Source organism: Grampus griseus (genome assembly GCF_964374135.1).
Source record: "Grampus griseus genome assembly, chromosome: 7".
Classification (NCBI taxonomy): Eukaryota; Metazoa; Chordata; class Mammalia; order Artiodactyla; family Delphinidae; genus Grampus; species Grampus griseus.
The window spans coordinates 10,319,070-10,329,780 of record NC_139001.1 but is presented as its reverse complement, the minus strand read 5'-3'; the positions used below and the strand labels follow the sequence as shown (position 1 = coordinate 10,329,780).

Below are 10,711 nucleotides of genomic sequence, written 5' to 3'. Positions count from 1 at the left end.
AAAAGACCTTGAATAAGTTATATAATTTCTCAGAGCCTGTTTCTCCACTTTTTAAATGGAGATAATAATATTTACAGGGTCATTTTGACATTATACATAGTGGTGAGCACATAGTTCTTGTTCAATAAATATATTTTCTTCCTATTTCCACACATCCTGGGGATCAGCCAATTATCTGTTTATTTAGCCTTTTCAAATGATCTTAATTTATTCTTTCTTTTTTTTGAAGGAATTTTTTTTTTTTTTTTTTTTTACTTTTATGTATAGAAAACTCAATAGTGTATACTTAGCTCAGTTTGATGGCCAGTTCTTTGACCTTTGCCTTTTCCAGCTTGGCAATGCAAGCCACCAACTTTGGACCCAGGATGTTGCCTCCTCAGTGATGGTGGATTTCATCGTATCTGTCATTGTAATTGGTCCTAATAGCTTCTGCCAGCTTAGCCTGAGGTCCTTTGTCTGCTGAGTTAACTTGTGTGAAGGTGACAGTGGTACAATTCTTCCTGTGGAATGGATCTCCAGCCTGGCCTTCCCTTTGCTAATGTGGTAGGGAACCCCCATCTTATGCCACAGGACAGGCAGGAAGACAACCAGCTCGATGGGATCCACATCATTTGCAATCACCACCAGCTAAAGCTTCTTCTCCACCAACGTAGTGACTGTATTAACCCCTGCTGGAAGAATAGGTGGCCCCTTTGTGGGGACATCCCCTTTGCCGGCAGTTTTCTCCTTAGCCTGAGCCAGCAACCTCTGCTTCTTCTTTTGTTTCATATCTAGTCTGCACTTGTGGGCCAGCTGAAGCAGTTGAGTAACTCTTTGGTGGTCCAAGGCCTGGGTGAACTGGTTAATCAAGGGAGGCACTTTCAGCCACTTACAGAGGATAGCTCTTTGCCGCTGCAGCCAGATGTGGTCAGGCCATTTGACAAAGCGGGTGAGGCCCCTTTGGGGCTGATGTCCTGTCCTGATATGTAAAGGGCAACACTATGAATGATGCTCGAGTTCCTTGTCAAGTTCGTGTTTAGGACCACTCAGAAGGGTATAGGTGTATCAGTGATCTGGGTGGTTTAAGATGCCATCACAATTCTGAATTATTCTTAAATTTCTTACATTGAAAAAATTCTGGTGGATCTTTGAAAACTAGGTCAACACACACTTGCCAACTTAGAGCTGCTCCTCAAAGTACAGGCAGACCTCATTTTATTGGGCTTTGCTTAATTGCACTTTGCAGATTGCGTGTTTTTTACAAATTGAAGATTTGTGGCAACCCTGCATGGAGAAAGTCTATCAGTGGCATTTATCCCATAGCATTTGCTCATTTTGTATCTCTGTGTCACATTTTGGTAATTCTTGCCATATTTCAACCTTTTTCATTATTATTATATCCTATGATTTTCTAGAAAGAAAAGAAAAAAATTCCTACAAAGAATCAGGAACTCAAGTGACTTTAGACTCCTCAATAGCAACAAAAGGAACAACAAAACAATGAAATCATGACTCTACAATGCCGAAGAAAAGTTAATTCCAGCTGTGTATTCTATATTCCAACTACCTATCATCTGCCAGGGTAGCATAAAGCATATTTTCTTAACCAAGTTCCCAGAACATTTACTTCCATTACATTCTTGCTAAAGGGGCTGCTGGAAGATGATTTCCACCTTAAAAAAGAGCAGACCAAGAAAAAAAGGTGATGAGGGATTCATAACAGAAAAGATACAACCCAGGAGGGAAGTGATGAAAGTCTTCAAGATAATGGTGGAGGGAGATCTCAGGGAGACAAGTGTGCCCCAGACATAGACATTCCTGGAGCAGTGTGACACAGGGAACAGACAGGTGGAGGGCTGTCCACTCCATGCCTTCTGTAGAGATGCCATCTTTAATCTGATCAAATTACTGGAGGATGTGCTCCACACCAAGAGAGTAAATCAAGAAAGAGCAAGGCATAACATCCAGAAAACAGCATCAAACTCCAGATTAGTAAATTCCAAGGACAATAGTTCAGGTAAGACGTAACCTGATGATAGCGTTCAGAAGACCTGGAGCAAAACCAGCCCAGAGAGAACAAAGAAGTCTCCAGGGGAAGAAAAGTCTGGGTAGATCAACTGATCTCATTGACCTTACGGAAAACTGTCCTATGGAGCTATTAGGAGGTCAGAAGAATTAGCAAGAAGTGCAAAGATAACCTGATAAATGAAAAAAACAAAGCAACTACTTCAATCTCAAGAAAGACAGAAAGTAAAGCAGGAAAACATCATGATCCACTGGATGTCCGACCATGAATAATATTTGCAAAGGCATCAAAGAAACACTGGATATTCATTTAACTAAAAATTATAATATAAATCTATTAGGAAGGGGGTAAAGAGAAGTGGGGGTGGGATGGCAGTGTAAAAGAGCTAACATAAAAGGAAATCAATATGAGATTATATGCACATATGATCTAGATGGATATCTGTATGTTCCAATAGGGACTTGAGGAAGAGAGGAGAGAGACAGAGAGGAGACCTGGGAGCTAGCGGGCATGATGTCCTCCCCTCGAACATAAACTTCACAGAGCATCAACATCAGACAAGGCCATTCTGTGCCTGTGATGGATCAAAACAAAAGAAAACCGCTCCATAATCACATCTGAACACAGACAGAACATGAGGATTGTTCAAGCCACAGAATGACCAAACTCCCCTTTCCTGTTTAATATGAGTGATCACTGCCTCTTTACTATTTAGCTCTAGCCTTACTCTAGTCTCCCCTTCTTCAAGATACAATTTATGATGATAGCCATAGAATTGCCCCTGCTTGCAGATAGCATCCAATCCAGAGCAAAGACCCACTTCCTTAAACCTTCCCTCAAATCACCTAAAACAAGCTCAAATCCTGTGAGTTTAATTAACACCTACTTAGTCGGACTTCCCACAGATGGTGTGGGGTCTCCCTCATGACAATGAATAATAAACCAACTCTTTCAACCACAGGTGTGTTCCTGATGGTCTTTGGCGGGCGAGCCTTTCCTTATAGGAAGTATGGGGAGGGAAAACACTGGGTTTTGTTAAAATTCTTTTAGTACTTTTGGACATGTGAAAGTATATAGGCTTGCTACTTTGATAAAATACAAATTAATTTTTAAAAAGCTTATCACACGTTACTTACCAAGGTGGGAATGCATATGCTGGCTGATGGGGGGATTGTAATTGTTTTAAGAGGTGTCATCTTAAGAAGAAGGTCCAATAATTTCCAGTGATGCTGAAAATAACTGGAATGATAACAATCCTCCCTGGTCCATGAAGGGCAACCATTTTAGACTCTGGGTCTGGTCAGCAGCAATAGGAAGGGGTTAACCTGTACGAGAATTGAAACTGAATCCCTTTCACTTGCTCTACTTTGCAAAGACCAGATATTAAGGGAAGAGAAAAATGAGTATGGTTATTCCACAAAATTTGGATCACTGCTTAAAATAAGCTTGCAAGTATTTATTCATTAGTGATCCATGAAAATAAAGTACACACTTTAAAAGCCTAATTTAACATGTCAAGCATTGGCTGCACGAAGAAATGGATACAGTTTAAAAGTATCTGGTATGTGGCAATTTGGGTTGATCTCTAATTCACACTTTGTTTCTGAAAGTCCATCTACTTCTGTGGCTAATGTTAGTGGTTTCTTTTAATTACAGATTCTGATTCCTGGAGGTAATTAGAATGGCCTGATATTTTTTAGCTGACATTAAAGCCTCTCTTAAATAACAAAGGGAAAATGGAGCCACCCAGCAACATAATCATGACCCAGATAATCCCTAAAAGGCTTCGTAGTATCGAGGCGCATGAGTCAAACGGAGTCACAATTTTTAAATCTGCCAGGATGTCATAAACAGACTTTAAGGGGAAAATCCCAAACATTAATTTCAATCATCCAGTTTCAATAACTTTCAACACATTGTCAATCCTGTTTTATTTATTCCCCCCACCCACTTCTCCTATAGCCCCAGAATAGTTAGAAGCAAACACAAGACACCATATCATTTCATCTATAAACATTTAAGAAAACACCTATAGAAAGATAAAAGCACTTCCATTTTTTAAGCATAAACACCGTATCGTTGTTGCACAAAATCACCGCCAATAAACTTGTAATATCCTCAAATACCCAGTCAGTGTTCAAATTTCTCCCAAATATCTCATGAATATTGTCACATAAATGTTTGTACAGTTCATACTTTTGAATTGGGATAAAAAGATTCCACACATGGCATTTGGTATATCTCATAAGTCTCTTTCAATTCTGTCAGTCTCTCCCTCTTTCGTTTTCCTGGGTGCAATTTATTATTTGAAGAAACCAGGTTTTTTGTCTTGTAGAATTTCCGTACTCTGGATGTTATTTTTTGAACCAATGTAGTGTTTTTTTTTTAAGTGTTCTCTCCCCACACACACCCTTCCAAGACTTTAAGACTTTTTAAAGGTTAAGATTAATCAGTGGATTCGGGTGTTGTCAGCTTGATTCATCCATTATAAAGGTTTCCATCTAATGAATGCTAGAGAGGGTGTGGAGAAAAGGGAACCTCTTGCATTGTTGGTGGGAATGTAGATTGATACAGCCACTATGGAGAACAGTATGGAGGTTCCTTAAAAACTAAAAATAGAGTTACCATATGGCCCAGCAATCCCACTACTGGACATATATCCAGAGAAAACTCTAATTTGAAAAGATACATGCACCCCAATATTCATAGCAGCACTATTTACAATAGCCAGGACATGGAAGCAACCTAAATGTCCATTGACAGATGAATGGATAAAGATGAGGTGTGTACACACACACACACTCACACACAATGGAATACTACTCAGCCATAAAAAAGAATAAAATAATGCCATTTGCCATGCTATTCTTGGTTTATCTTGTCCATTTTATGTCCCAGACCTGGAATCAGCCACTCTCCATGGTGTTTCTGTTTCTTGTGGAGACAAATGACATTTAGAAATCACAATCTGGATTCAACAGGTGTTCCTTGCTACAGATTGACCATTGTTTCCATGCTTTTTTAGTGGACAAAGATAAGCAAAAAAATCATAAAAATGTATCCTGAATTCATACTATTATTTCCAGTTCAGATTTAGGATTAACTAGTTTTTACTTCATTTTCATCTTATGCCTTTTTTCCCTTATACTGAAAATCTTGGTTCCTAATAGCAGTAACATAATTACTTATTTGCTATATCGTGTGTGTGTGTGTGTGTGTGTGTGTGTGTGTGTGTGTGTGTTTCAGATTCTCTTTTAGAGTCATTTATATTTACATGTTTTAGAGTCATTTGTATTTACATGTTTAGAGTCATTTTAGAGTCATTTACATGTTTAAATATATTTAATGATATATGACAAACCAGCTAACTCAAAGATATATGTGTATGTATATATATATATGTATGTATGTATGTGTGTGTATATATATATATATATGTATATGTGTGTGTGTATTTTTAATTGATTCACAGTTTCCTAATATTTTCTTTTATATATCTATTTTGTTATATAGACTTATTTGTGTGACTCAACTAAGTGGCCAATTTATGTCTCCAGAATTATGGAAATTTTACTAAGCAGAACAGAAACAAGAAACTGGCTTTCCCTTTGCCACTCTTTTCTCTCATAGTATCTGGGAAGAAAGTACCATAAAAGATAACACGAGGTATACCTTGTCAAATTCAAGGTAGCTAACTGATTCCTTAAACAACAAGAACAAATATCACCAAAAGCCCTCAGTCACATTTTTATTATTATTATTTTACAATTTTGCCATTTTATTTTTTACTTCTTGACACTGGTCAATGTTACTACATAATTTCAATTCATTGCTTCAGTTTCCAGATCTGGAAAACTCACACGAGATTTAGTTGGAGAATCAATGACATTCAACTTTAGTATCAAGCTGACTGCTAACAAAATTGTCAGAAATGGCGTTTCCTATAGAGGAGGAACCATTCCACTCATTCATGTAATAGAATGAGAATTAGCTTCTGTTTATGTCTTTAATTAGCCATGTTCTCTTCTTCCAGACTGACAATGAACAAAGGAAAAAACAGAAATCTGATCATGCAGATGAGAACAAAAGAGTGCTTTTTAAAACATATTAACTAAGCAATGGAGTTCCTGTGGTTAAAGTCATAAATGGTCCCCAGAGACGCCATTGATAATCGCTGTTTTGACTGAATGGAGTCCTTCAGTCAATGCATTCTGTTTTAGTTGTCTTTTTTTTTTTTTTAATTACCTGATTCACTGTTTTTGTTGTGGTCCCATGAGGCTTTGCCTTTTCCTGTGGAATTTTCCTGAGGAGAGTCTCATGAGATGACATTTCTTCTAATTAGATTTCTTGGCTGTTAGAGATTATTATGCTAGAAAACCCCCATTCTTTCCTCCCTCTTCCCTTCTCCATTACTACTATCCTGTTCTTGTGTTTTTATTTATGCAAGATGCAAGCCAGATATTATATTAATAAGAGAGCTGATTTTCCTCAAGGAGCTATTCATCAGCATAGAATAGAATTGCAACCCTTTTGCAATTTCTGGGAATCCTTTAAATTCTTTCCATACTTTTTTTTTTCATTTTAAGTAGTAAATTTTGGAAGATACACTTGAACTACTTCTGTTTACTGTGAATGTTGATGGAGATTTGGAGTTTTCACAATTAAATTTTAAAATTGAAGAGAGGATTAAAATCAGGAACTGTATCTTATAAACATAGGTAGCATATCACATTTGATGTGTGTAAACTTTTTGAAAACTTAATTAAATGGAACAAAGGTGCCATATCAGAGCAAGGGAGTATCTTACACAATGAAGTCCAGATCCTTTGTTATTTGAGATATGTACATTAAAATACATAGAATTAGATAATATTTTTACTTCTGTCACAAATGCTATTTTATAAATGAATAATATTAAAACAAAAATAAAGACCTTCTTATACTCTTCAGATGAATACATCTTCTAGGGCACAAAAATATTTTTTTTAAAGACCACAGTTAAATTCATTATGATTCCAAAAATAATCTCTTAAAACAGACATGAGATCCTTAAACTCCCAAACATCCCAGGAACACTCAATAAAAATTTTGGAAATCTTTTTTACATCCTCAGAAGATTTATTTTGTGTCTTCTTTCCTTGCTGGTTTAGGTTCTGTAACTTAACTGACCAGACAAAAGAGGTCATCTGAAGTCCATGACCACAGGGGTAAGACTTGAACCTGGGGAGCAATGCAGTACTTCTCCCTTTCAACAGGTTGTCCAGGCACTCATAACCTGTATTATTCATAAGTTGAAGCACCACCTTGGTTTTTATGCACAGCATATTTTTAAATCAAAATGTATGGACAGCCCCAGCAAACACTGCTTGCTCCTCTAGCGCTATAGCAGGTAGGAGTCGATAAGACTCATCCCTGACTTAATTAAGCCAACTCTAGTAGTAGTTATCTGCAACTAAAAATAAAGTCCTCACTATCTCAAGAGCTACCAGACTTTTTATCTTATGTCTGGTTGTGCTAGCAACCACAGAGGTGGGGTGGACACTCTCTTTGCTCATCATGGGCCCTTCCATACCATTATCCCTTGGTCATCCTTAAAAACCTCAGCTTTTTTTGTTTTTGATTTGATTTGATTTGATTTTTTAACATCTTTATTGGAGTATAATTGCTTTACAATGGTGTGTTAGTTTCTGCTTTATAACAAAGTGAATCAGGTATACATATACATATGTCCCCATATCTCTTAAAACCTCAGCTTTGACCTCCTGTCTGTCCTCCTTAAACACTTTTTGCTTTCCAGGACTCTAAACTCTGCTGTTCTTCCTACTTCACTGGCTGCTCCTTCTCAGTCTCCTTTGCTGATTTGTCTTCATCTCTCTGACCTCTTATTATTAGAGTCCTCCAGAGTTCAGGCCTTGGACATCTTCCCTAACTACTGCATTCCTTTGGTACTATCACCCTGGCCCATCTTTACATGCTGACTCCAAAATTTAGACCTTCACTCTGTACTTCTCCCCTGAACTCCAGACTTGTATATCCCATTGGCCACTCCACACTGCTACTCCGGTGTCTATAGGTTTTGCAATAACATGCTTTAAACATCACCCGACTTCTCACACTTCTCACCTCCTCCGCTGATGCCACCTAACTATCTCTCCCTTGGACAATTACAATAGACTCCCAACCAGTCTCCTTAAGGATCTATTTCTGTCCTGCAGTCTATTCTCGACACTAGAGCCAAAGCGATCATGATAACAAATAAGATAAATTATGTCACTCATCAGTTCATATCTTCCCATATCTTTCCAGCTCACTCAGAGAGAATCCCGATATATTTACACTGACCAAGAAGACCTGACCTCATCCACTGGGATTTTGCTGACCTGAGCTCATATCCTCTTGCCCCTCACCTGACTTCAGTCACACTGGCCTCCCTGATGTTATCCAGATGCCCCTTGCCAGGGACTCTCCCACCTCAAGTCTTTCGTAGATGCTTCTTTCTCTGCCTGAAGTGTTTCTCTGCCAATGTCTATGTGGCTTGCTTCCCCATCACCACACCGTCCGACTTCATTTCTCTTCAATGCACTTGTTGCCATGTGGTGGATCAGATGTTTCATTTACTTATTTTACTTATTGCCTGCCACCCCCCAGACACAAAAATTTAAACTCTGTAGGGGCGGGAATTTTTGCCTTTGTTGTTCACTGATGTTTCCATATCCCCAAAAAGAGTACCTGGCAATACAGTGCTTACTCAATAAGTAAGTGTTGAATGAATGAATTTCAGACAGCCTTGAAATCATAGATATTACCGGTCAATCTGTTGGCAAACATAAAATGACAACCTAGAGCAATTCCTTAGTTGTGTCTTCAGTGCTATGGTGGACAAATATACAGAATAACTGCCTTCAAAAGAATTATAAGAAGTTATATTCTACTCTGGGGTTTTAGACACATCTGTATAGAACACAAACAAGCCAATGTAAGGACAACACATAAAGTAAGAATCACAATTGCTTCTGTATCACTGCTATCTTTTGAGACAGGACATATATCAATAAATACATCATTCTAAGACCTATGTTTTTAAAAGCAAGTTCCAACTCTATTTGTTTGTCAGGAACAAATTCAGACATCAACATACAGGTGGACCACAAAGTAAATATTTGTTCAAATTTCATTTATTCAAACAGTTATTCAAAAAACAGATTCTGTGAGCCTCTCATGTACCAGACACTGCCTGAAAGACATAGGCTTTAATTGTGGATGAGAAGGGACAGTAACTTGCACTTACAGAGCTTATCATGATTTGCTTGGGCTTTGACCTAACAGATGAAGGAAAACTGGAAAGTTTTCTTTGTTCTTGTATGCCACAGAAGCATGGTTCCCCTTATACCTGGAATTCCTTCAACATCTATTTGCCAAATATTGGTAAGTTATATGAGGAAGAAGAATAAGGGCACAGGGGCAGTGAAAGACAGTTTGCCTATTTCACGAAAAGTTAAATATATACTTATCATATAACCCAGGAGTTTCAGTCCAGTAGACATGAAAGCAACCACAGAAAGACCTGTACATGGATGTTCAGAACAGCTAAATTAGCAATATCCAAACACTGGAAACAATCCAGTGTCCATCAACAGCTCAATGAGTAAGCAAACTGTGGTATATTCACACAATGGAATAATAATAAGTAATCAAAAGGGCAAACTATTGATGCATGCAACAATTTAGGTGGATCTCAAAATTGTCGTGCTAAATGGAAAAAAAAGATACAAAGAGAATGGTATAATTTCATTTATATAAATTCTAAAAAATGCAAATGAATCCATAGGAACAGAAAGCAGATCATTGCCTAGAGACATGGATGAAAGAAAGTGAGGGGCTTCCCTGGTGGCGCAGGGGTTGAGAGTCTGCCTGCCGATGCAGGGGACACGGGTTCGTGCCCCGGTCCGGGAAGATCCCACATGCCGCCGAGCGGCTGGGCTGGGCCCGTGAGCCATGGCCGCTGAGCCTGCGCGTCCAGAGCCTGTGCTCCACAACAGGTGAGGCCACAACAGTGAGAGGCCCGCGTACTGCAAAAAAAAAAGTGAGGACTGCAAAAGGGCTCAAGGAACCTTTTAAGAGAGATGGAAATATTTTTTATCTTCATTGTGGTGGTGTTTTATGGGAGTATATACCTACCAATGTTCATCAAACTGTGCTCTTTAAATACGTACTTTTTCTTGTACAAAAGTTATACCTCAATAAAGTTATTTTTAAACATAGGCATACCATACAATTTATCAAAAAGAATTTTGGAACCACATCTTCCTCCAAGAAAAAGCACTGGCTGAAGCACCTAGCAGTGTTTGGTACATAGTGGTGCTAAATGCTAAATGCAAAAAATAAATATTTATAAATAACTGTTAGCACTTACATAATGCTTTCTATCTATCAGTAACATTTGTTAATTTAATTAAGCTAAGAACAAGTGTATAAAGCCATCTTTATTATTAAAATTTTTTTTAAGAAATACTGTACAATTGTCCTCTATTTTAGATTAGGACACAGAGCTTAGTCCTCAAGGTTCTCCAGCTGGTGAGTTGCAGAACTGAGACTCCAGTGCATGCAGTCTGTCTCTAGATGCATGTTTTTAGCTCCCTCAGCATATCACCATAGAAGAAAGGAAAGAAGGAATTAAAGAACTCAGAGAAGAGAGGCTTCTCTGTG

At 38.1% G+C, this 10,711-nt stretch overlaps 1 pseudogene across 1 annotated transcript in view; it reads right to left on the bottom strand.

The window, feature by feature from the left end:
- Positions 1-286: 286 nt before the first annotated feature.
- LOC309824966 (large ribosomal subunit protein eL8-like) overlaps positions 287-10,711 on the bottom strand; it is a 29,728-nt pseudogene continuing 19,303 nt past the window's right edge. The window contains exons 3-4 of the transcript in view: positions 7,175-7,280; positions 287-958 (exon numbers count right to left, since the gene is read on the bottom strand). The product of the transcript in view is annotated as a large ribosomal subunit protein eL8-like (transcript). The remainder of the gene's footprint in view (positions 959-7,174; positions 7,281-10,711) is intronic.